The sequence below is a fragment of the Anolis carolinensis genome, chromosome 2, assembly GCF_035594765.1.
Source record: "Anolis carolinensis isolate JA03-04 chromosome 2, rAnoCar3.1.pri, whole genome shotgun sequence".
Taxonomy (NCBI): Eukaryota; Metazoa; Chordata; class Lepidosauria; order Squamata; family Dactyloidae; genus Anolis; species Anolis carolinensis.
The window spans coordinates 242,945,562-242,960,935 of NC_085842.1; positions in this window are offsets into that span (position 1 = coordinate 242,945,562).

Sequence of the window (15,374 nt, forward strand, 5' to 3'; positions counted from 1 at the left end):
ATGATTCTATTTATCTAGCCATCTAACTATCCAACCAGTGTTATATACACATGATGTAGGAGCCTGCGGTGGCCTAGGGGATAAAAGCCTCGTGACTTGAAGGTTGGGTTGCTGACCTGAAAGCTGCCAGGTTCGAATCCCACCCGGGGATGAGCTCCCTTTATCAGCTCCAGCTCCATGCGGGGGACATGAGAGAAGCCTCCCACAAGGATGGTAAAACATCAAAAACATCCGGGAGTCCCCTGGGTAACGTCCTTGCAGAGGGCCAATTCTCTCACTCCAGAAGCAACTCCAGTTGCTCCTGACACGAGATATGTGTGTGTGTGTGTGTGTGTGTGTGTGTGTGTGTGTGTGTGTATGTATGTATGTATATGTATGTATACACACATACATACACATGTGACCGACCGACCTACCTACCTTTGAGTCTGTCTATCTAGCCATCTAGCTATCTATGTATCCACCTAGCTAGGTGTGTCTGCATAATATCAATCTATCCATCAATCCAATATGTGTGCATAGTATATCTATCCTAAAGAGAACATGTGTTTTCTCGTTGGACTCTTTGCTCAAATGACTACAGGACTTGGTACTCTATCTTTCTATCCAACCATGTGTGATATGTGTGTGTATACACATGTATGTGTGCGACCTACCTACCTACCTACCTACCTACCTATGAGTCTATGATTTTATGAATCTATCTAGACATCTAGTTATCTATGTATCCACCTAGCTAGGTGTGTCTGCATAATATCCATCCATCCATTCATCTAATATGAGTGCATAATATATCTATTCTAAAGAGAACATGTGGTTTCTCGTTCGATTCTTTGCCCAAAAGACTATAGGACTTGGTACTCTATCTTTCTATCCAATCAGTGTTTTTGGATCTCTGAAAGACAACCTACTTTGTTTCAGACTCAATGACTTGGTACTCTGTGTCCAACTAGTGTTATGTGTGTGTGTGTGTGTGTGTGTGTACATAGATAGCTAGATTTGTGTGTGACCTACCTACCGACCTATGAGCCTACGATTGTATCTATCCAGCCATCTAGCTATCTATGTTAGGTGTGCAGTCACACCTGTTAGGTGTGTCTGCATAAAATCAATCAATCAATGGATCCAATATGAAACCAAAGAGAACATGTGGTTTCTGATTCGACTTTTTGCCCAAAGGACTACCGGACTTGGTATTCTATCTTTCTATCCAACTAGTGTCATCTGTGTGCATACATAGATAGCTAGATATGTGTGTGACCTACCTACCTACCTATGAGTCTATGATACTATGATTATCTAGCCATCTAGCTATTTATGTACCCACCTAGCTAAGTGTGTCTGCATAATATCAATCTGTCTCTCGATCCAATATGTGTGCATAATATATCTATCCTAAAGGTTTTTGTTTCGACTCTTTGCCCAAAAGAATATAGGACTCAGTACTCTATCTTTCTATCCAACCAGTGTTTTTGGACCTTTGAAAGACAACCTCCTTTGTTTCAGACTCAATGACCTGAATGAGGTTAAAACAGCTTTAAAATCATGGGTCACGAAGCAAAACCCTGAATGGTTCCAAAATGGTTTTGATGCCTGGGTTAAACGAAGGTGCAAATGTGTACAAATTGAGGGTGATTATGTTGAGCGATAGTTTTGTTTTGTTTTTGTATAGAAGATAGTTCAGGTCATAATCATAATCTGTAGCAACTTCTGCGGTTATATGTTCATTCATGACGTTTTTATGACACAAGAGGCATAACCTTTTGGACCCACCCTGGTATATCTATCCATCCATCTTTCTACCTACCTGGTATATCTATCCATCCATCTACCTACCTATTCTATCCACCCACCTATTTAGGTAAGTGTGTGTGCGTGCATACTATCTATCTGCCTACCTATCTACCATTTATCCATCCAGTTAGGTAAGTGTGTATGTGCATAATATGTATATGTCTATCTATCTTCTATCTGTCTATCTATATAGTCATCCATCTAGACAGCTAAGTAAGTGTGTGTGAGAGTGCATACTATCTATCTACCTACCTATCCTGTTTCCCTGAAAATAAGACCTAGTAGAGGTTTTGCTGAATTGCTAAATATAAGCCCACCCCCATCCCTAAAGGAAGACCTAGCAAAGTTTTTATTTGGAAGCATGCCCAGCGCCCAAACAGAACACCATAGCATGCAGAATAATGGTAGTAGCAAGAAAATCTTGATAGGATTCACAGTTTGTCTGGTTATGTTGGTTTGTGATGACAACTACTGTACAGTATATAATGCATGTTCATATTTTATCTGTTCAACAATAAATGTGAATTGTTCTTCATGGAAAAATAAGACATCCCCTGAAAATAAGACCTAGCGCGGCTTTGGGAGCAAAAATTAATATAAGACACTGTCTTATTGTTGGGGAAACATGGTATCTACCATTAATCCATCCATCTAGTTAGATAAGTATGTTTGTGCATAATATGTATTGTTGTGGTAATCTCTGAGCGGTTAGACTCGGCTTAACCCTCTCTGGGGAAGATTCCACCAAAAGGCAGCAGAGTAACAAAAGCAAAAGCTTTCAAATGCAACAGTTACTTACACGGGGTGAGCAAAGAGAAGCCTTTGGCTATTTAAGATTGCAATGGAGTGCAGAGTCTCAGTAAAAGTTCAAAAAGTATTTATTCAGGTAAAAAGAACATTATAGATAGAAAGGCTTGGGTCTACTCTAGACTGGTTTCTAAGGAAAAATAAGAAAGGAAAAATAACAAACATCTAAATAGTTACATCTTGCCAGGAGGGAGACGTGTTGTTAGCTAGAAGAACAAAGGGAGAAGAGACTGAACCAAAATGGTTCCAACCTCATGGTCCAGTTTATTGGGGCCATAAAAGACATTCTGACCAATGGGAAATTAGTCACCCTAAAGATTCACATTTCTACTAACTTCAAAGTAAGGGGTGTGACGTACACAGGATAGAGTGAAACACAGTAAAGCCTATCTAGGCATGATTTGGAAACAGGGAAAGGATTCCCTTAATCTAACTCTATCATCTATCTAACTACATTTAGACTTGAGTAGTCCAGGGTGATTCCCAACAAGTATGTGTCTATGTAGCTGCCTGTTTATCTATCTATCATCTATCTATCTTCTATCCACCCATCCAGTTACTATCTGTCTGTCTGTCTGTCTGTCTACCTATCAACCATTTATCCATCCATCTATCCAGTTAGGTAAGTGTGTGTGTGCATAATATGTATGTGTCTATCTAGCTGCCTGCTTGTTTATCTATCTAACTTCTATCCACCCATCCAGTTAGATAGTTACTGTCTGTCTGTCTGTCTGTCTGTCTGTCTGTCTGTCTGTCTGTCTATCTATCTATCTATCTATCTATCTATCTATCTATCTATCTATCTATCTATCTATCTATCTATCTACCTTTTATCCATTCATCCAGTTAGGTAAGAGTGTGTGTGTGTGTGCATAATATGTACCTGTCTGTCTATCTGCCTATCTATCTAGCCATCCATATAGCAGCCATCTGGCTATCTGGCTAGATTAATGGATAGGTGGATGGATGGATGGATGGATGAATAGATGGGTGGATAGATGGATGGATGGATGGATGGATAGATGGCTAGAAAGACATTGTGCCCGTAGGTCTAACTAGTTGGCTAGATGGATGGCTGGCTGTCTAGATAGATAGACACTCCTAACAGTCGTTGACTATGCAGTGCCAGTCATGCCACACTCTTACTAGGCGCTTCTCACCAGAACTCTCTTAGCCCCTTGAGTGAAGGACGCTTGAAATTGTACTCGTATGGGGCCTGCCCCATGTCAAGTCTTTTTTGGAGATATTTTTTACTTCAAAACAAAGCTCCTCGACGGGGCTGCCTTGCAGGTTTCCCAGTCTCCTCCTGCACCTGCGGGCTGCGATGCACGAGCGCTGTTCACAAAGAAAGGGGCGCAGGGAGGGGATGCCAAGCTATTGGCTCAATGTCGCCTAAGACTCCTGGCCCAGGGACTGGACTGGACTGGACTGGACTGGGAGGCCCCTCAGGGCAGTTTCCACCCAGCGCACAGTTCTCCTCTGGTGTTCAGCGACAAGAGGAGAGGCTTCCCGGTTTGTTCAGCAAAGGCTCTCCTCCCCAGTTTCTCTCCGGTGGGATGCTGTGGAATAGTTTTTCTCCTCCCCGTCTCGCGTGGATTCAGCACTGGGAGTGTAAGCATGTTTTTTTCAGTGGTAGAGAAGAGGAGAGCGACTTGTGCATTTAGGTTTCATACCTGTTCCTCGGAGAAAACGAGGTTCTGTAGAAGTTGCTTTCTAATTTGATCCTCAGAAGAATGGTGATTTGATGCAAATATTCAAATATAAATCACTCATACGCTCATGCCTCCAGCACAAGACCGTATGGTCTTTGGAAAAATATATTTAATCGAACGTAGGAGTTTTTGTAAATTTTCAGCAGGGATGTACACTATCCTAGGAAGATATTCAATTTTTTGAAAAATGTGCTATCTTTATCTTTTTGTTTTTCGAGTGAAAAAAAACAAACAAGCCCCTCCTATTAAAAAAAGTTTATTTTCTCGGATAGTGTTTTTTATGTGCTGGTTTGATTTGATGGATGTTGCCAATTAGCTTCGCAGAAGAAACTCTGATATTTCCCCCTAAAATAGGAATCATATGAGCAAATAGATCTCGTTGTCCCTCATTTCTAAACACTGAAATATTATATATATGCACACACACACACACACACACACTTAAGTATCAGCCTTACTAAATCATGCTATCCTTTCTTACTTGTCTTTCTTTTATTTATATACACACACACACACAAACACACACATACACAAGGTGGAAAGGATAGCATGGTTTTCTAAGGCTGATACTTACGTGGGGTATATTTTGCAACGATACACGCTGTAGGAATTACCTTTGAAATTACAAATTTAAACTTGTTGAATGGAATAAGATCAGTAATGAGTCAAGGAAATAAAGGGAGGGAAATGATAGAGATGAAGGCGAGCAAAGCGCATATTAAATGAAAGGAAAAAAGCTATTTGATTTGTCTTTCCCCTAACTACATAATAATAGTTGTTAATTGCTATCAAACTGACGTCGACTTAGGACGATCCTATGAATAAGGTTGCTTCTACACTGCTACATAATACAGATTGAACCGCATCATATGGTCGGTGTAGAATCAATTCATGCAGTTTGAAATGCATGATATGGTTCTACTCAACACTTATGCAGTTTTAATTGAATTGAAGTCAATTGCATGGTTCTATACAACACTAATGTAGTTTGAACTGCATTGAAGTGCATTATATGGTTCTACACAACACCAATATAGCTTAAATTGCATTGAAGTGCACACTAATGTAGTCTGAATTGCATTGAAGTCCATTGTATGGTTCTCCACAGCATTAATGTAGTTTGAACTGCATTGAAGTGCATTATATGGTTCTACACAATGCTAATGTAGTTTGAACGGCATTAAAATCCATTATATGGTACTGAACAACATTAATGTAGTTTGAACTACATTGAAGTTCATCATATGGTTATACACAACACTAATGTAGTTTGAACTACATTGAAGTACATTACATGGTTCTACACAACACTAAGGAAACTTTTGAATTGCATTGAAGTTCATTATATGGCAGTATAGATCCAGCCTGAGTCATTCTGCTCAGGTCTTGCCAAGCCAGTTCAATGACTTCCTCGATGGGTCTAGTAATAATAAAATTTCAGTGATTTATATAACTTCTTGAAATGTTTAGTTATTAGACAACGATGTTGTCAATGTTATGTTAAAATACTATTCGGGACGTAAACACAAAAATTGCCTATTTCAGAAATCAAAATCGGTGCCTAAAATATTCTGGAGAGATATAGGGGGAAAAGGATCAGGATTTGGCAAAGGAATAAGTCTTTCCCGAGGGAGTAACAGGGACACTGTACTATCTCCCTATGAGGTGACGAACACATTCCTGTGTTTTACTGGAAGCAAAGCATTCCCAGTTGAAATTCAGCATACCAAAATAGCATGTCTTCTGATGCCAGTAGGGCCTGTGCTGGAATGAAGTCAGTAGAGGCGCATCTAATGCAGTTCGACACCACTTTCACTGCCAGGGCTCAATGCTGTGCAATCATTGGGGTAGCAGTTTGGCAGAGAAGTCTTTACAAAATGACAGCTCCCAGTATTGAGCCACGGCAGGGGAGGTGGTGCCAAATTGCGTTCATTCTACTGTGTAGATCAGGCATGGGCAAACTTGGTCCCTCCAGGTGTTTTGGACTTCAACTTCCACCATTCCTAGCAGCCTCAGGCCCGAGGGGCCTGAGGCTGCTAGGAATGGTGGGAGTTGAAGTCCAAAACACCTGGAGGGACCAAGTTTGCCCATGACTGGTGTAGATGCACTCATATATATACAGAGAGAGGGGGAGGAAAACCATGGATCCCAATAGATATGACTAGCCTTCGCTCCTGCCTGTGAGTAACTCAACACCTGAGGGGAGCCTCCCTCCATCCCCACGGCTTCTCTGGGGCGGGAAATAAAAAGGGTTTATTCAAGCACGAAATGGGATCCCCTCCGAAAGCTTTCTTTCTTTCTTTTTCCCCCTCCTTTTCTCTCAAGGTAAACTTCACCACATGAACTCCGTTTCCAGGGCTGTTAAGCTTTTAATTGGAAAGGCTGAGAGGGTGACTGGGGGGGAGGAAAAAGAAAGAAAGGGGACACGGAATCCTCCTCCTCCTCCTTCTCCTCGGAGGCAATTCCAAGGTGACGAGAACACGTCGGCGGCGAAGAAAGGCTTGAAAGGGGATGAATGGCGGGCGAGCATATGGTCCCAATCAGCGCTGGGAGGGAGGGAGGGAGGGGGCCCAGAGACGCCCTTTAGGGGGTGGGAAGGGGGACAAAAACGGCAGCCACGGTCGCCTCGGGCGGCTAGGAAAGGGCCTTTCCCTCCGCCGAAGACGTCTGTTTGATTCTTTCCTCCCCAAGCATACAAGGCGGGTTGTTGTGAGTTTTCCGATCTTCCAGAAGTAGTCTCTCTTGACGTTTCGCCCACATCAGGCATCCTCAGAGGTTGTGAGGTCTGTTGGAAACCAGGCAAGGGAAATTTATATATCATAAATTCATATTCATAAATGTTGGACCCCTCTTACAACCACCATGTCCGGCCACACAGAGAAGCCATTGAAATCTACAAGAAGCATGTGGACAATTTCAACAGAAAGGAAGAAACTATGAAAATGCACAAAATCTGGCTACCACTATTAAATAACTCTAAAATCACGACAGTAAATAAAGAACAACACTCTGAAAATAGGGGAATTCCATACATGAAACAATCAGGGACAGCTAACACATCCCAAAAAAAGGATTCCCTCAGGCAAGAAACAGACAGGCTTCGAAGCTGCAAGGCTATTCAATGCTAATCAAGGTGGTTAATTGCAGCATTCACATTTGCCTCCAGCAGACTAGAGTTCTTTCTCCCACCCTGGACCTTTCATAGATATGTAAATCTCCCTTACCTAATTTCCAACAGACCTCACAACCTCTGAGGTTGCCTGTCATAGATGTGGGCGAAACGTCAGGAGAGACTACTTCTCGAACGTGGCCATATAGCCCAGAAAATTCACAGCAATCAGATGATGGTTCTTTCTCACAGTCACGAAATATATATTTGAAGTGTTGCTTCACACACCTAACACTTAGGCCCCATCTACACTGCCATATGATCCAGTTTCCGGATGCAGATTACCTATATGGCAGTGTTGACTCATATAATCCAATTCAAAGCAGTTACTCAGAATTCCGAAACTGGGGCTGGATCTACAGTGTCCAGTATTCCAGGATCTGATCCCAGATTATCTGCTTTGTACTGGATTATACGAGTCTAGACTCACAGATAATCTAGGAGCAGATCCTGAGATATAGGGCAGAGTAGATCCAGCCATACTTGATGATAAGAATACATTTTAAGATCGTCCTGATAATTATTACCTTATATTATAATTATATTACAATTATTAATAATTATATTGCAATTATTAATAATTATAATATAATTATGAAAAGCCTTCGACAACATAATTATTACCTTCTTACCCATGAGAATATGGTGAGGAATTTAAAAAAGGTGTAGAAAAAGCTCAAATCTGCGTGTTTATTCAGAAGTCCAGACTTCAAAATGTAAATGCCACTGATTAGTAATTCTAGTAGGATCACATTGTATGGGAAAGAAACTCTGGGGTGCATCTACACTGTAGAATTAATGCAGTTTGGCATCACTTTAAATGCCATGGTTCAATGGAAATGTGGGAGATGGAGTTTGGTGAAGCAGTACTCTTGGACAGAGAAGACTAAAGACCTCGTTAAACAACAACTCCCAGGATCCCATAGTATTGAGCCATGGCAGTTAAAGTAGGGCGAAACTGAATTAATTCCACAATGCAGTTGCACAATCCTTGGCAGTGACCTGAGTATTGAAAGGCCCATCTACACTGTCATATAACACAGCTTGAAACTGCACTATTTGGTCATGTAATGCAATTTGACTGCATTGAACTGCATTATGTGACTCCACACTGACTATATAATGCAGTCTCAAGTTGCATTATTAGGCTGGGTACATGGGACCGAAGTTTCCAATGAGTTTTAATGGGGTTAGGGCTCAATTAAAATGTTTTTTTTTTAATTTCCGGTTATACGATCACAGGAAACAACTGCAGTTTTTAAAGGTGCAAGTGATATTTGAAAATACCCGGCGTGAAAAGGGACAGAAGGTGAATTATACCAAAGTGGCTCCTCTCATCTACTTCTACAATGGGATCGGACCCTTTCTGCCATCGAAATAGCCCCGCATCACTGAATTTTTTTTCCTTCCTTTTCTCGTTCACCCCCCTTTCTGCGTCACTCGCCGCACAGCAGAGTATTTTTCCCCCAGTATAATCCGGGGAAGGCAGGAATCCACGCTGCATAGTAAGCAGCCCTGGAAACCTTCGGGAAATGAATAGAATTAATAAAGGTCACTGATCAGCAGCCATTCATAAATATTGGGTGACACGCGTTTCTTGTTCGGGTTCACTCCACGCCCCCTTTCATGAGCAGGGAAAGGAATGACTTTCTTTCTAGGGCTGGATCTACACTGCCATGTGATCTAGTTTGGAGTGCATGAGAGGGTCAGTGTAAGTAGACCCAGATAATGCTGCTTGAACTGCATTGAACTTCATTATATGGCTCTACACACTGACCCCAGGAGCAAACAAGATTATATGGCAGTGTAGATCCAGATTAGGATGCAACCCTGCCTAGATTGGATTGCTGTGAGTTTTCCGGGCTGCATAGCCCTGTTCCAGAAGCATGATGTTTCGCCCACAATTCTATCAAGCATCCTCAGAGGTTGTGAGGTCTGTTGGAAACTAGGGAAGTGGGTTTATATATCTATGGAAGGTCCAGGGTGGGAGAAACTCTTGTCTGTTTGAGGAAAGTGTGAATGTTGCAATCAATTACAGTAGAGTCTCACTTATCCAACATAAATGGGCCGGCAGAACGTTGGATAAGCGAATATGTTGGATAATAAGGAGGGATTAAGGAAAAGCCTATTAAACATCAAACTACACTGTTTCCCCTAAAATAAGACATCCCCATAAAATAAGACCTAGTAGAGGTTTTGCTGAATTGCTAAATATAAGGCCTCCCCCGAAAGTAAGACCTAGCAAAGCATGCAGGATCGGTAAATGTACCTACCATAGAGTGTTGTACATGGAAATACTGGTAGTAACAAGAAATTATTGATAGGTTTCACAGTTTGTCTGGTTATGCTGGTTTGTGATGACAACTACTGTACAGTATATAATAAATGTTCATTTTTTTTGTTCAACAATAAATGTGAATTCTTCTTCATGGAAAAAATAAGACATCCCCTGAAAGTAAGACCTAGCACATCTTTGGGAGCAAAAATTAATATAAGACACTGTCTTATTTTCGGGGAAACACGGTAGGTTATGGTTTTACAAATTAAGCACCAAAACATCATGTTATACAACAAATTTGACAGAAAAAGTAGTTCAATACGCAGTAATGTTATGTTGTAATTATTGTATTTACGAATTTAGCACCAAAATATCACGATGTATTGAAAACATTGACTACAAAAATGCGTTGGATAATCCAGAACGTTGGGTAAGCGAGTGTTGGATAAGTGAGACTCTACTGTAGCTTGGTTATTATTCAAAAGCCTTGCAGCTTCTATGCTTGGCTGTTTCCTGCCTGGAGGAATCCTTTGTTGGGAGGTGTTAGCTGGCCCTGATTGTTTCCTATCTGGAATTCCCCTGTTTTCTGAGTGTCCTGTCCTGATTTTAGAGTTTTTTAAAATACCTGTAGCTAGATTTTGTTCATTTTCATGGTTTCCTCCTTTCTGCTGAAATTGTCCACATATTTGTGGATTTCAAAGACTTCTCTGTGTAGTCTGACATGGTGGTTGTGAGAATGGTCCAGCATGTCAGTGTTATCAAATAACATGCTGTGTCCAGATTGGTTCACCAAATGCTCTGCTATGGCTGACTTCTTGGGTTGAATTAGTCTGCAGAGCCTTTCACGTTCCTGGATTCATGTTTGGTGGTCCCTATGGAGACTTGTTCACAGCTGCATGGTATACGGTAGAGTCCTGCAGAGGTGAGAGGATCCCTCTTGTCCTTTACTGAACTTTGCATTTGTTGGATTTTCTTAGTAGGTCTGTAGACAGTTTATAGTTTGTGTTTCTTCATCCGCTTCCCTATGCGGTCAGGCACTTTTCCTCTGGGTGGATCTTTGTCTTTACTCTCCTGGCTTGTTCTTCCTCTTGCAGCTCTTCTGATGTCTGTGGCGAAGTCTCCATTGACCTGTAGAGCCCAGTTTAAGTGGTTCAGTTCCCCTTGGAGGAGGTGGGGTTCGCAGATTCTTTTTGCAAGGTCTGCCAGGGTTTTTATTGTGCTTATTTTTTTTATTTAGGTGATAGTTGGAGTTTTTATGTAGGTATCTATCCTAGATTCGTTCCCAAACACCCACAATATGTTACCCTTTCACAAATCATATTCCTATTAATGCCTATGCCATTGGAAATTGGACCCCTTTTACAATCCAGTATCTGATCCCAGATTATCTGCAGTATAGCTTCATATAATTCCAGTTCAAAACCGATAATATCTGGGATCAGATACTGGATTATATGGCAGAATAGAAAAGAGAATAGAAAAATTGGAAAGTTAATCCCCACCGAAAGCGATTTGTGAGACATTTTTTTTGTTCTGCCCCCTTTATTCAATCAATCAATCAATCAATCAATCAACCAATCAGGAAGCAGCCAAGCTTTGAAGCTGCAAGGCTATTCAATGCTAATCAAGGTGGCCAATTGCAACATTCACACTTGTCTCAAACAGACAAGAGTGCTTTCTCCCATCCTGGACATTATTCCACAGATATATAAATCCCACTTGCCTAGTTTCCAACAATCCTCACAACCTCTGAGGATGCCTGTCATAGATGTGGGTGAAACGTCGGGAAAGAATGCTTCTGGAACATGGCCAGACAGCCCGGAAAACTCACAGCAACCCAATCAATTAATATGTACATCTTGTTTATTAATTGCTGTTGTATTGTGTCATGTCACTCACTGCTGGCTACCTTGAGTCCCTGCAGTAAATAATAACATGTTTATTGTGGTAGCCAAACGCCACGACAAAGAACTTTGAATTGAACAGAACAGAGCATTACAGATAAAAACTACTACAGAAGACTCTAGCCACAAAGTTATGATCAAACTCAATGACAGCATCTCAAGTTGCAGGTACACTTCTGACAGTCGCTTCTTGAACTCTTCTGATGCTGGAGGGTGCAATGAAGGCGTTTTTGTTTTTACTGGACTGAGCTCACTTCTTTTTCCACCCTTTTAGTAACGGGAGCGGCTCTCATTTCGTGCTTCAAAACGAAACACTGAGGAACATCACTCTTATTCAGAGGACAGCATTGAGGCAGCTTGACACTACTTTAACTGGTGGGGCTCAATGCTACATGGAAGTTTTACAAGGTCTTTCGCCTTCTCTGCCAAAGAATGCCAAACTACAACTCCCAAGATTCAAAAGCTTTGAGTCATGGCAGTTACAGCGGTGTCAAGCTCCATTAAACTCTACCGCGGGCAAATCTTTCCCGCTTTTTTCTACCTCTCCAAATCCGAGTTGTAGTCTCCCTTGGCGCTCCAGGTCTTGCAAAAGGGAGCCTGTAAGCCTCCCTCGGTCCCTAGGCTTCAGGAGCCCCGGGTCTCGTTAGACTTTCTAAAGAGGCCGCTTGACGGGCGTGGAGGCATTTGGGGCTTCAGTGCTTACACGGAGAATTCTCTCTCTCTCTGTATATATTTTTCCCGCGAAGGAGGGTTTTGTTGTTGTGAGACCTGGGTAGAAAATACAGAGAACTCGGGAGGCTCTGAAAAAGGCATCTACAGTGTATAATTGTTGGGAATCTATTGAGCGGTTAGACTCAAAATAACCCACTCTTGGGGTGATTCCACAAAACTACAGAAGAGTGGCAGAAGCACACTTCATGAGCAGCAGAAACTTACATGTGGTGAGCTGGGATAAGCCTTTGTTGTTTAGGATGGCAAAGGATTGCAGAGTCACAATTACAGGTTCAAAATATTTATTGTGGTAAAAAGAAAACCATTGTAGATAAAAAAGGTTCTTAGAGCTAACGAGCTCTCTAGGCTAGCTTCTAAGGAAGGTAAGAAGGTAAAAATAACAAAATATCTAAATACTGTAGCTACATTTTGCCTGGAGAATGCATCCTCTCAGGGGGAAACAAAAAGCAGAAGAGATCCAAATGGAGGCTGACCGTGTGGTCAAAGCCCAGCGGCAATAAACATTGCTATAGAGAGGAAATTACCTTATACCTTAAAGAGATCACATTGCTACATCTTCAGAATGGGGAGGTGATAGTGGTCAAGAGAAGAAGAATAGAGACAGGAAAGACCCCTTCTAGGCATGCATGGGAAGAGAGAGAGGGTTCTCTCATTCTAATCGTATTTGCTAGTCTAACTACTCATTGAGGACTTGAGACTTGTGGAGTCCAGGATGACATCCAACAATAACAACACGTCATTATATTGTCCAAGTCTTTCATGATCAAAATCACTGGGTTGCTGTGAGTTTTCTGGGCTGTACGGCCATGTTCCAGACACATCTCTCCTGACGTTTCGCCCATATCATGATAAAACAACCTGGACACAGCATATTATTTGACAGCACAGAAATGCTGGACCACTCTAACAACTATCATGTCAGGCTACACAGAGAAGCCACTGAAGTCCACAAGCATGTGGACCATTTCAAAAGAAAGGAGGAAACCATGAAAATGAACAAAATCTGGCTACCAGTACTGTATTTAAAAAAAAACCTCTAAAATCAGGACAGTAAATAAAGAACAACACTTAGAAAACAGGGGAATTTCAGACATGGAACAATCAGGGCCAGCTAATACCTATCAACAAAGGATTCCCCCAGGCAGGAAGCAGCCAGCCTTTGAATCTACAAGGCCATTAAATGCTAATCAAGATGATCAATTACAACATTCACATTTACCTCAAACAGACAAGAGATCTTTCTCCCACTCTGGACTTTCCACAGATATATACACTTCCCTTGCCTGGTTTCCAGCAGACCTCACAACCTCTAAGGATGCCTGCCACAGATATGGGCAAAACGTCAGGCGAGAATGCTTCTGGAACATGGCCATACAGCCCAGAAAACTCACAGCAACCCAACAAGTAGTTGCTTCTTGCTAATCCCAGATGCTTGGGGTCAGGGATACTTGGCACTCTATACATGCTCAGAAGTACACGAAACAAGCACAGTATGTTCTTAGAAAACACAGGCAGAATGTTTAAACAAAAAGTGCAAAGATGGAGACTGTGTGTCTTTAGATGTGATTATATAGTAACTTCCATGAGTCCTTACCAGTGGGTATATAAGCTAGGGCTGATGGGAGCTGCAATACAGCAGCATAGGATTTGAGGGGGGTTGCCTAGTTTTCAAATGTAATTTTAATTGTATTTTACTTTTACACTCATTACACAAATATTTAATTATTTGTAATGTTTATATTCATAAGCGCACCTTGTTTTTTTAATTACTCTTGCATTGTGTAATGTCACTTAGTGTTGTCTGCCTTGAATCCCTGTGAGATAAACATACAATAAATCATAATAACACCAAGAAGGCTACACTCTTATCCTACCAAAACAAAATGCATATAACGAAGCCTGTGATCCTGAAACTGGAAGGTAAATAGAAACCATTTCTCCACCACGAAGGTCTTTTTATTACAAAGACTGCATTTACAATGTTAGCTTTAAAAGGTACATTTGCAATGACCACAGCTCTTTTTCTTCCATTAAGAATCTGTAAGAAAATGTGTGTTTTAAAATGAATGAGCTTATATTTGTTAGGTTTTAGTAATTATACCTACCTGAGAATTGTGCCAATAATTATCCACTTTGAATGTAGTTTCATAGTTGAAATTACAAAGATAATTTGCAATCTCTTTTAAAAGTTTCTATCTTATGAGTAATGATTTTCCCCCCTTCTCTTACTATACTGGCTCTCTTTTAAAAAATAAAATAAAAGGGGGAAATCCTGCAAAAAGTTGTTCCCATATTTGCAAGTGAAATTGAGTTTAGTATAGTTTCTCTGCCTCTAAGTTTAAGAATTGTTTCACAGATTTAAAGAAAACCATAGGAGGCATGTAACTGGACTCCTGTAGGAACATAACATATACATTACTAACATGCATGCATGCAATACAGCAATTGCTGTGTGAGAAACAACACAGTAATACATTTATATAGGACATGCAAGTGTGGAGAAGAGCAAACCACAGACCACCTATTACAATGCAGTCTGAGCCCTGCCACATGCACAATGGAGAACACAATGGAGAACCTTCTTATAGCAGCACCACTAAACTCTCAGAAGTATATTTCAGAATGAAATGTACTGCCAAACGCTATTTGATATAACTGGACTACTGGTGCTCTATTCCATTGAACTGACTAGGAGGCACATCCTAATGCAGTGGTCAACCTGTGGTCCGTGGACCACCAGTGGTCTGCGAGAACTAAAATATGGTCCATGGCCTCACCATTACTATTAAGGATGTTAACACAGCCTAACTAAAACATTTTTGGTGCCTTTGTTTTTAGGCCTGTTCCTGGGGTTATTTGGAGTGCGGATTCAGAAAATGCATTGGATAGCCCACATCAGCTCTAGATTATTAAATATGGTTTTCTGTGGGCGAGCAGATGGCAACTACTGGATGGCATATGGTCTCTGCTTTTTCTTA